This window comes from Cyphomyrmex costatus, unplaced genomic scaffold (assembly GCF_001594065.2).
Source record: "Cyphomyrmex costatus isolate MS0001 unplaced genomic scaffold, Ccosl1.0 scaffold640, whole genome shotgun sequence".
Lineage (NCBI taxonomy): Eukaryota > Metazoa > Arthropoda > Insecta > Hymenoptera > Formicidae > Cyphomyrmex > Cyphomyrmex costatus.
The window spans coordinates 321,161-331,327 of NW_017280201.1; the positions used below are offsets into that span (position 1 = coordinate 321,161).

General features: G+C 30.8%; 1 protein-coding gene across 2 annotated transcripts in view; it reads right to left on the bottom strand.

Annotated features, from left to right (window-relative positions):
- The window catches only part of LOC108779928 (nephrin), a 320,256-nt gene extending 310,296 nt beyond the window's left edge, over positions 1–9,960 (bottom strand). For both annotated transcript variants that reach the window (XM_018547494.1, XM_018547495.1), the window contains exon 1: positions 9,854–9,960. The gene's annotated coding sequence lies outside the window, so the exon portion shown is untranslated. The remainder of the gene's footprint in view (positions 1–9,853) is intronic.
- Between the last annotated feature and the right edge of the window lie 207 nt (positions 9,961–10,167).

Consider the following 10,167-nt stretch of genomic DNA (forward strand, 5'->3'; position numbering starts at 1 on the left):
AGTTTAAATGAAATTTTATATCAGCAAGATTATTTCCTATAAAAATAATGTTGGTACAATATTTTTTTTAGTGTGACTTAGCGTTTGCTGCGTACTCCATTAAATTTAACCATTTTTGTTCCGAATTGACACTCACTGTGTCGTGACAATTGCAACCGGGGTGCCGCGCAACATACGAGTCTCTCGTCGACCGTGTTTGACGTTCGCGTCCATGTCCACGAAGTCATTCTCATTTCGAAGCGATGTCGAACGAAACCGGAAAATTTTTATCGATAGTCGTTTTCTACCTCCCATACTCCGTGACATTCTCTCCGAATTGACATTGCATAAAAGCGAAGATATACTTGCTGGAGATCGCTTATTATCTGAAATACCTGAAACGTCGCATAACTTCGTGATGATGCGAATTTCACAGTCACATTCTCTTCCGCGTTTGGATTTTTTTTCGATGCAACGCGAAAGGATAACATTTTCGATAACGTACTCTTTAACGGGTCCGAAAAAGGTAATCGCAATTCCGACACGTTCAAGTAACTTTGCTTACGACCGAAACCAGCTATCGAAGTACGTTTCCTCGCTTCTTCTTTTTTTCAATTTGAATGGCATTCGCCTACTGTGGTAAAGGCGATTCTGGATAATGAAGACGTTTCTTTGCTTTTTCGCTTTTTCGCATTCACGATACGGTTTTTGGCGCAGGTTTTAATGCGACAAGATTGGAAATGAACTTGTTAAAATTGTTGACAACGTCAGTCGACCAATAAATAACTTCACGCCGTTGACTCGCAACGAACTAGAGAGACTATATTGAACACATTCAGGGATGCGTTCCAAATTTTGACTTTGTTAACTCGGAGTATCTTTTATCCTTGTTCAACATTCGGTGAACGACAAGGGTAAAATGATACTCGGGTTGATAGAGTTAAATTTTGGAACGCAACCCAGCGGATTCAACAGCTGAGTGAGCGCCGTTATTAGTATATTCTTTTAGACCATCTAATCAAAATTTTAGATATAGAGGAATACATCAATAGCAGGGAATGCTCGCTCAACTGTTGAATCTGCCAAACGCAGCCAATCAGAAAGTTGCCAATTCGTCACGTATTCAAATCCTACACTGATTGGCTTAGAGAGATCCAGCGCATAGAGAGATCCATGGCTCTGAGGGAAGATTAGCTTGACAATCGCTGCAAAGAAAGCAGCTTTGCAACTGTTATAAAATTCTTCAATACAATTAATTTTTATTTTTGGTTCCTTATAGAGATTTAAATGTATAAATTAATCATATTGAAAAATTTTACAACAATTGCAAAACTGCTTTCTCTGCTAAACGCAGCCAATGACAGGAAGGCATGGTTAATGGATAGGAATTATACATATATACATAAATATAACTGTTTATTAATCTTTTAAGCGTCTCTGTTTGTAACCATATTTTTTTCCGTCTAGATATTTTGCCTAGTTTTTACTGTTCTAGATTTCAAAAAGAAAAAAGAATTTATTTACTTTTTAACATTTTCATTACCGGTTTTAATTAAAATGTTTTATAAAAATTAAAATTTTTAACAAGACGAAAGTAAATTAAATTTGAGAATGAAATTTTGCTTGTGCTAAAAAGTATCCAAATTGCAGACAAAGGGTTAAGTAAAATCAACAGCAAAACAATTTTAAGATATTTCTGAAAATCGTGAGGTTATTGAAACCTTTTTGCACAGTCCAACAATGAACTAGAGTATTAGAGCATAGGAATATACCATATTGCTACTGTTCCTGCGTTCTGTAGCTGAACAATGATCGAATTGGATCTCACGGGAATAGGGTAACCCAGTTGAAAGCTAGACATTTGAATCTCACAGAATGGAGCATTCGGTAAATCTAGTAATCGAAGTCTCGCGAATAGGAGTTGTGTCTCCCTAATATACGTCACACCTTCAAATCGCTTTCTCTTCCGTTCGCCACTCTATTGTTTGATAATGAATCATTGTGGATTTTGTATCATATAGAAAGCTTAGACTGCTTAGAGGATCAAAGCAGAATTTCCATTCAATCCGCAATTGTTATGTAAAATGCGTCTAAAGCTATCTTATCTTATTTATTTTTCAAAATTAATGTGAAAGAAATAAAACTAACATTGAAAATATTTTCTTTTCTATTAAAGAAATCCAAGGAATTTATACAAATCCGCAAATGTGAGGAACGTGTTCATTCCACAAATCTTGAAAAATGGAGGATTTCTACATCTTTCAATTATATCATGTCATATTTATTATGTGGTAAGAATGCAAAGGATTAAAGTGGCTCGTCTTTCACGATTTTGCATGGAAGGAGGAGAGAGAACCGAGGGTATATTCGACGAACGTGCAGTTAAGCTCGCTGTTGGATATACACTGGTCCCAACGCGAAACGCGCTGTTGTGCCCGATTAAGCCGAATGTATTGTTGCAAAGTCGCTTCGCGTTACCAAGTTGCAGCTCCGTTGTTTGCCGGAAGTGCTGTCTAGATCCACCACTAACGTTCTAAGTAGGCATGTACACGTTTCCATCTGCGTAATAAATGCTTTTATTAACGACGTTGAAATTAATGAAAAAGTATCATTACCCAAATATCACGAAAGAATAATTGTAGTAGAGGGATTTTTTAATTATCTTAATTTAATCTCCTTTTTTGAAATGTATGTAATTGATAATTGTAAAGCTATCGCATCAGAAAGGTAACCTACGATATGAACAATCTGCAAGAAACAAAAGAATTAATAGCAAACTGAACTGTTCAATATTCCGAAAACAGAACTTATTTATTTAAAATGACTAATTTCTATTTTAACTTTCTACAGGCAACTTTAAAAGCATCGTATGTTGATTGTGAATAAATTCAATTTTTCAAAAATAAATAAAATACAATCGGACTTCTGACACAATAAAAATTTATTATGAAATTTTTGTTAAGTGAACCAGAATTCTTTTTTACTTTTATAATTTAGAATAATAAAAAATATGCTTTATTTTTTAAAGATTCGCAATTTTAATATTGTAATGATAATTCGTTAATGGGAAAAACAATAATTATAAACAGTATACCTACATAATTCTCAGATAACACAATTCTAAAATTAAGGACATAAAATATTTTATAAAGATGTTAGACCTGTTTTCTTTAGATAAATTAGTGTATCCTTTTGAAACTTAAAATGAGATAGGTATATATTTGATATTTGTCAAAAGCGAGAAAGAGAGTTGTATAGTGTAGTCTCGTATAGGAACAAAAACAGATCAATGGAAAAGATGTCTATACAAGAACTTTTTAAGAGACCTTTTTTTAAGAGAACAATTAGCATTTTATATCTTAATCAAGGCAACATGCATGTCTAAAAATAAGACATAAAACGTTTTTACAAAAGACATCTTTAACATATCTTACATCTTGTACACACATGTGTCTCGATTATTAAGGTGCATACAGAACGCTAATCATTCTCGAAGAGTAGAGCCCTTGGCATAGCATCGATGTACACAATCAGTTGAGTATATCTCGCGCTAGAGCTTAGAGAGCCTACAGGAGAGAGGCGACAACTGATCACGTAACCAGCTATGATTGATTGAAATTTTGCTTCCATGAATTTGTCTATTCGGAACGGTTTTGCAACCGTCTATAATTGTCTGCTAAGATCATTCCTCTAGATCTAAAAGTATAATATAATTCAATTCAGTCCAAAGAAAACTTCTAACAATTGCAAAAGTTCCACAAGTTAACGAGATAATGAAAACTCTAGCTTATGTGTTTCTGGCTTTATGAATACCAACCTAGAAGAGAAACAACAATTGCTCATGTTCAAGTGAACAATTATGTTATCTCTCTTCTAAGTTAGTCTCATAAAACCGGAAACACGTAAAGCAGTGAAACGTAAGCAGTAAACGAATTCACCAATCACAGTAGAGAATGATTACTGCCTTACATTCTCTGGCTGCCTTACATTATAGACTGTTTAATCTATTCTTATTTTAAGACCGTCTTATATCCGTTTCCACCAATGTAGATTAATTTTAGTCTCGGATTAACTTACTGTTTGTCTTTTTCTAATTTTTAGAACTAGAAAAAACAAAGAGTAAGAATCGAGAGTTGAATCGAGATTAAAGTTAATCTACATTGGTAAAAATAGGCATTAAAGAGCTGTCTACAATGACAGTAAAATATGGAGTAATAATCGACTATGATTAGTCAATTTCTTGCAGTTTAAGACATTATTACACGTTAGTATTCCTATAGTGAATAATTTATTAATAAATGTCTTAAGCTAATACAGCTCTATGATTAACCTATGACATCTCAAGATTGTACTTAAAACCATTTTTTAAATATAAGCACTGATCTCTGGTTTCAATGTGTTGTCATGCGTTATAACTCGCACTAATTTAAAATAATTTAAAATTATTTTATAATTTATTGATTAATTTGACAAGTTCACATAATATACCAAAATTCGACTTAAATTAATTGAATTTAACATAACGCGACACTTTATCGTAACGCATTTATCTAAAAAAAATTAAAAATTTTTTATTTCAACGCGCTACAACGCACAGGAGTCAAGAAAAACATGCATTTTGATTGGTGGAACGTGTGTTTCATTCGCGTTATAACACATGTATAAAAATTAATAACGTTTTTGACAAAACTAGTGCTCACTGTACATTAAAGCCGCAATACTTATACTTTAATATAAAAGTGAGATATCTAAATTGATAAAATGTCCAATATATACAAATGTATTAAGAATTTTGTGGTTTAACTCGTTTCTATATTCATATTAAGTATACTTCTTTACATTGATTTGTGTACAATGGCTTTAAAATGCACTGAGTGCGCATTAGTTCTGTCAACAAAAAGCACTACATTCTGAATTACACATGAAGCGTATAAGGTATCGTTTTGTCTTTCTTTATTCTTCAGTGAACAATAAGGATAAATTATGCATTATGCGTTTTGTGCGAAAAGCATTCTAAAAGTGATTATCAATCGACCTTAGGTTCTTTATCATGTTTCCCGCCAATTTCGCGATCCGCGCCATCTTGCAATTAGTCTCGCGTCATGACAATCATCAGATGGAGATCACGAGTTAGAGAGTTCTGTGACCTGCGCGTGTTTTCAGTTAATTTTATGTGCCAAGTGATTCATTCGGGCGAATAAATGCTAATATCGAATAATGTCTTAAAAACTTCGAATGAGATCCTGAGCGATTGTCATTATGCATTAATTAACATTAACATATCGATCGATGTACACTTGCAGTCGCTTGATCTGTTTTTTCGTTGATAATACGAAAAGTAGTTGCTCCGTACTATATCTAAATATTATTTCTCCATAATTTACATCACATCTACATATTATTTGTGAATATATCTTCATGTCCCACAAGCTATATCATATACATACGTATATATTATATATATTACTTTTATATTTTAATTCAATTATAATAATGCAAATACTATGTTGGAATAATGTTTTCACAAGTACAATTAATGCAATCCCGGCACGCCAAGTTTTTTCTTTATTATAATCCAGTTGACAATTTTTATCACTTTCGGTCTATGATGTTTTGCGTAATAAAATACTTGGTTAATTACATTTATTTCATGTCCGATTTTTGATTGAGAAGAATTTAATGCCTTTTTTATGCACTTGGCGTATATTTTTTTTTTAAAAAAAAGGTTTTTTTAAGATTTTTTAATATGTAATTTTGATTTGCATTATACGATTTACATAGTAAGAGCATCATTAATTATTTTATTGATTAATTACATATTTATCGTAAAAACAATTTTTATTTTCAAAATTAATACTAAAATACACACAAAATTACTTCTGAAATATTCATTCAATAAAGCTACCATTATACCTTCATTACCCTTCGATTGATCCTATCATATTTAACAATTTTGTGCCATAAAAAAAATAAAAGAATGTAATTAATAGACAAGTTATTGTCATTAATCTGCGCGCTATTTACATAAAAAGTAACGCGATATGGAGGCGCCAGGAGATAATCATGAAGGCACGATTGTGACAAAAAGAACGAGGAGAAGAACGAAGTGCGATTGCCACGAGTTGTCGGAGGTGATTTTTTGTTGCGGAACGCGATTTCAGTCGTATCACCGCTGCGGGCGTTTTGGGATCTCTCGGAAAAGTGCCGTTCCGTGTTTTCCCGGACGCGTTTTAGCGGCGAAATTCCGGACGCCAGTAATTCGCTGTAGTGGCGCTAATTAGAGCCGCTGGCAGGCAGCGTTTCTGGTCGTTTCAGCCTGGTTCCCGTGGTTAATAAAGACGTAATTGTTACGATCGGCAAACGCAAGGGAAACCTTCGATTGTGCGATAATGCAAACGCAAGTTGCATCTCTCTTCGAGAGATTGATTTGATTGGCAAATTGATAGTCTTCATAATTATTATATATTATGTTTAAAAGAAACAAATTGTCAATATGAGCCAACACAATGTTCTCAGTGTGTACTTTTTATACAATTTATTCGAAATAAATAATAAAAAGTAAACGTTTCGACTACGGTTAAGGTTCTCTTCAGTGCATATTAAATGAATATAAAAATAACAATTAAAAATAAGATAAATCAATGATGGTAGCGCATAAAAACTATAAATATAATATTAAGATAGTAATGTCCAAATGAAGTCAAATCTTGTTCATCAAAATTATTAAGTTTAATGATTGTTAAGATTAGACGATTTTTATATAATTGTTGTACAGGTTCCATTAAACTGCTCGGTTTAATGAAATTTAAATAAAAGTTATTAGACACGACATAATTGTTTGGCAGACCGATGTGAAAAATCGTTTTTCATCGAAATGTTTTTACATCGGTCTGCCAAACAGTTATATCGTGTCTAATAACTTTTATCTAAATTTCATTAAACCCAGCAGTTTAATGGAACCTGTACAACAAATATACAAAAATCGTCTAATCTTGACAATCATTAAACTTAACAATATGATGAACAAGATTTGACTGGACATCTATAATATAGTAAATGATCTTAAATTCATAGACAACAAAAAGAAATATGTGTGGATGAAAACAGTTGACGTGATGACAGTTGATCTGGTATTTTTGTGAATAATTTAAATGCGCCTATGATCAATATTGAATTTGGAACAACTTTGATTGCTTGCAAATGTAAGATAATCCCGAGATAATGGCTTCATTATTATGGCTTCATTCCCTTGGCTTCTCGTCAGAAATTTAGGTGCAGAGAGTCATAAATACCGCTTAACGCAATACGCGAACGATAACTTCTCCTCAGACCTCAGACCGAAATTTGAATCACGAGAAGCGCCCGAGAATCGATTGTCACGATAGCTTTTCTCTTAGAAACGCTACGACAATAGCTTTATCCGTCCGTTCTCTTTTTCTTCTTCGTATTCTTCTCCGTTTTTTCTTTTACACAAAAAGTTTAATAACTTGTATAAACAGAATATGTCTTTTATTAAGCTTGCAGATAAATAAATTAATTATCGAATAATCTAAAAAGTCAAGCACTTAGAAGCAAGTCAAGTAGTTATATTAGTATTAATATTGAATGAAGATGTGTGATCAACTCAAATTAAGTTATTAAAATATAATATTATGTATAATAATCCTAATCTATATATACATAGAAGAATTTTACTTTAAGTTTATACTATTATTTACAATGCAGATAAATTAAGAATTTATATTTAATATTATTATTGTAGTTCGTGAAGATATGGGATTAAATCAAATAAGTTTCTAAGATATACGTATACGTATAATGATATAATTTGTAATACAAAGGACAGTTTTATTTTGAATTTTCACTTATAATGCAAACAAATTAAAAATTTACACTTGATATTATTATTGCAGTCATAGCGTTGGCTAAGCGTTGGAGGTTTACATTTGAAGAAAACTTGTAAAGCTTTTTTAAATATATAAAATTATATTTCTGCTATTATATAAATTAAGACGTTTATAATGTTATCCTTATTTTTATGCATATCTCATTCGGAAATGATATTGGATATGTATCAGTTTTTATTGTAAAAATATACATATAATATAATAATATATAATATAACATATTTTTATATTATATCCTATGTATAAATTTATCAAGTTTCACGAAGATTCAATCGTAGATTTTTCTATAGATATAAAGATCTTGAATTTTTATCCTTGAAACTTACTTTTAATATATACTTATATACATTTAAATCGAAAGAACTATTATTCGTAATATGTTTTAGTTTGTCGTACTTTGACGTTTTTAGTGGAGAAAATTATATGTTACTTAATAAAGGACAATACTCTAGGTCTAGAAAACGGAATCGCTTAATAGCTTTCTATGTAACGCGGAACGATGAGGTCTCGTTCGTTAATCGACTCCCGTGGCTTTTCGCCAATATCGGATGTCTACGGGATAGTTTCCATTTAGTTTCCACATCTAAACTACCTCATAGTTGAAATAGACAGGCAATAAGTAGTAGTTATTGTCTGTGGTTTATTTATATAGAAACCTAATATTTCTATTAAATGTGATACTGCAATATTTGATGAAATTAATCAATTAGTCTTTTAATATATAATCGTCATTTTGTAATAGCTATAATACTGAACATGCTGCCTTTAAAAAATAGCAATGTAAACACCATAATATGGTGTCACCATTATATTTCAGCTAGTTGTATTTTCATGTCATTTGTTCTTTCAGTATTGTTATATAATAATTATAAAATACTTGATTTTTTTCAATAAACGATTAAAATTATATTAATTAATTATTAGATATTATATAGTTAATGATTTCTTTTATTAATCTTATACTTTCCATTATTTTTATTCATAAATTTAAAATATCTATACTTACAAGAGAACCAGTTGGATCTCTCCGATATATCATAAATGAGCTTATAGTATGTTGTTCTATAGACAAAAATAAGAGACACGTATTTTTTTTATACGTGCGGAGTCGCATGTTAAGGGGGTGAAATCCTCCCTTGAAGAAAATCGGTTTTTTTCTTTCGAAGCGAATATCTTCGAAATTATAAGAGATAGAAAAAAATTTCTAGAATAAAAATTGAATGGTTGTAAGAGTACTTTACAACTATAATAAAAAAAATTTTTTAAAACTTTATTTATTATATACCCCCACCCTCCACTCTTATTTTCAAAATTTTTTTAATTCTTTATATGACAATAATTAAAGAGAATTTTACGCTGAAAACAACGGTGTGTATTTAAATCACGTTTCGGAAAATTATTTTTCAGATATGAATGAAAATGTCTCTTTATACGCCACTCCATACGTACCGCGTTGAGGGCACAGGATATCTACCGTTGAAGGGCTAGTTATGTAATAAAGAACGTTTAATTTAAAACATGAAGATAAAAATAATTACAAACGTTTTAACACCGATCGAGTTTTAATGTTATAGTAAATACATTATTATAAAATAATTAGAAATCTACAATATTGCTTCACATAGTAGTATTATCGTTTTCTTCCCATTATCAAAATGTTGCAAGTCAACAAATTAAAATAGTAAGATTGGTCATTGAAAAATTCATAGTAGTAATGCAGTAATAATCTAATGGTAAAAAGCGACCGTTAACAAAGAAAAATTAATGCGATTACGCAAAAAAATAAAAATAATTAGATTTCGCTCGTTTTTTGCAATACAAAATACAAAAGAAACATCGGTGTAAATCGAGCGGTAATAAGGTTTTTTTTACATAAATTAAATTTATAGTTTTCAATGTTAGTATTACATAAAATAAGAATAAAAAATATATAAAGTACAAAATATTATAAAAATATATTAGAGTACCTCTCTCTAACGTTTTGGAACTCACGGATCCTTCTTCAGGGATTCTTGAAGATGTTACAAAATCATAGAGATGAATAATCTTATGATGTAAGCGACATAGTATGGTATAATTGTTCCGAAGAATTTATTCGCCTGTTTTTATGTAAATTGTGTCTAAAAAGTGAGAAATTCATTGTCGTCAATATGAAATAAAAGTAGTCAAGAGGTAAAAACAGGATAAGCGATTTAAATAAAAAAATATATAATTTTTAAAAAATGTACTTTATTAAATAAAATGTTGAGGGTCAATAAATAAATAACGCAAAAAAGTCGGT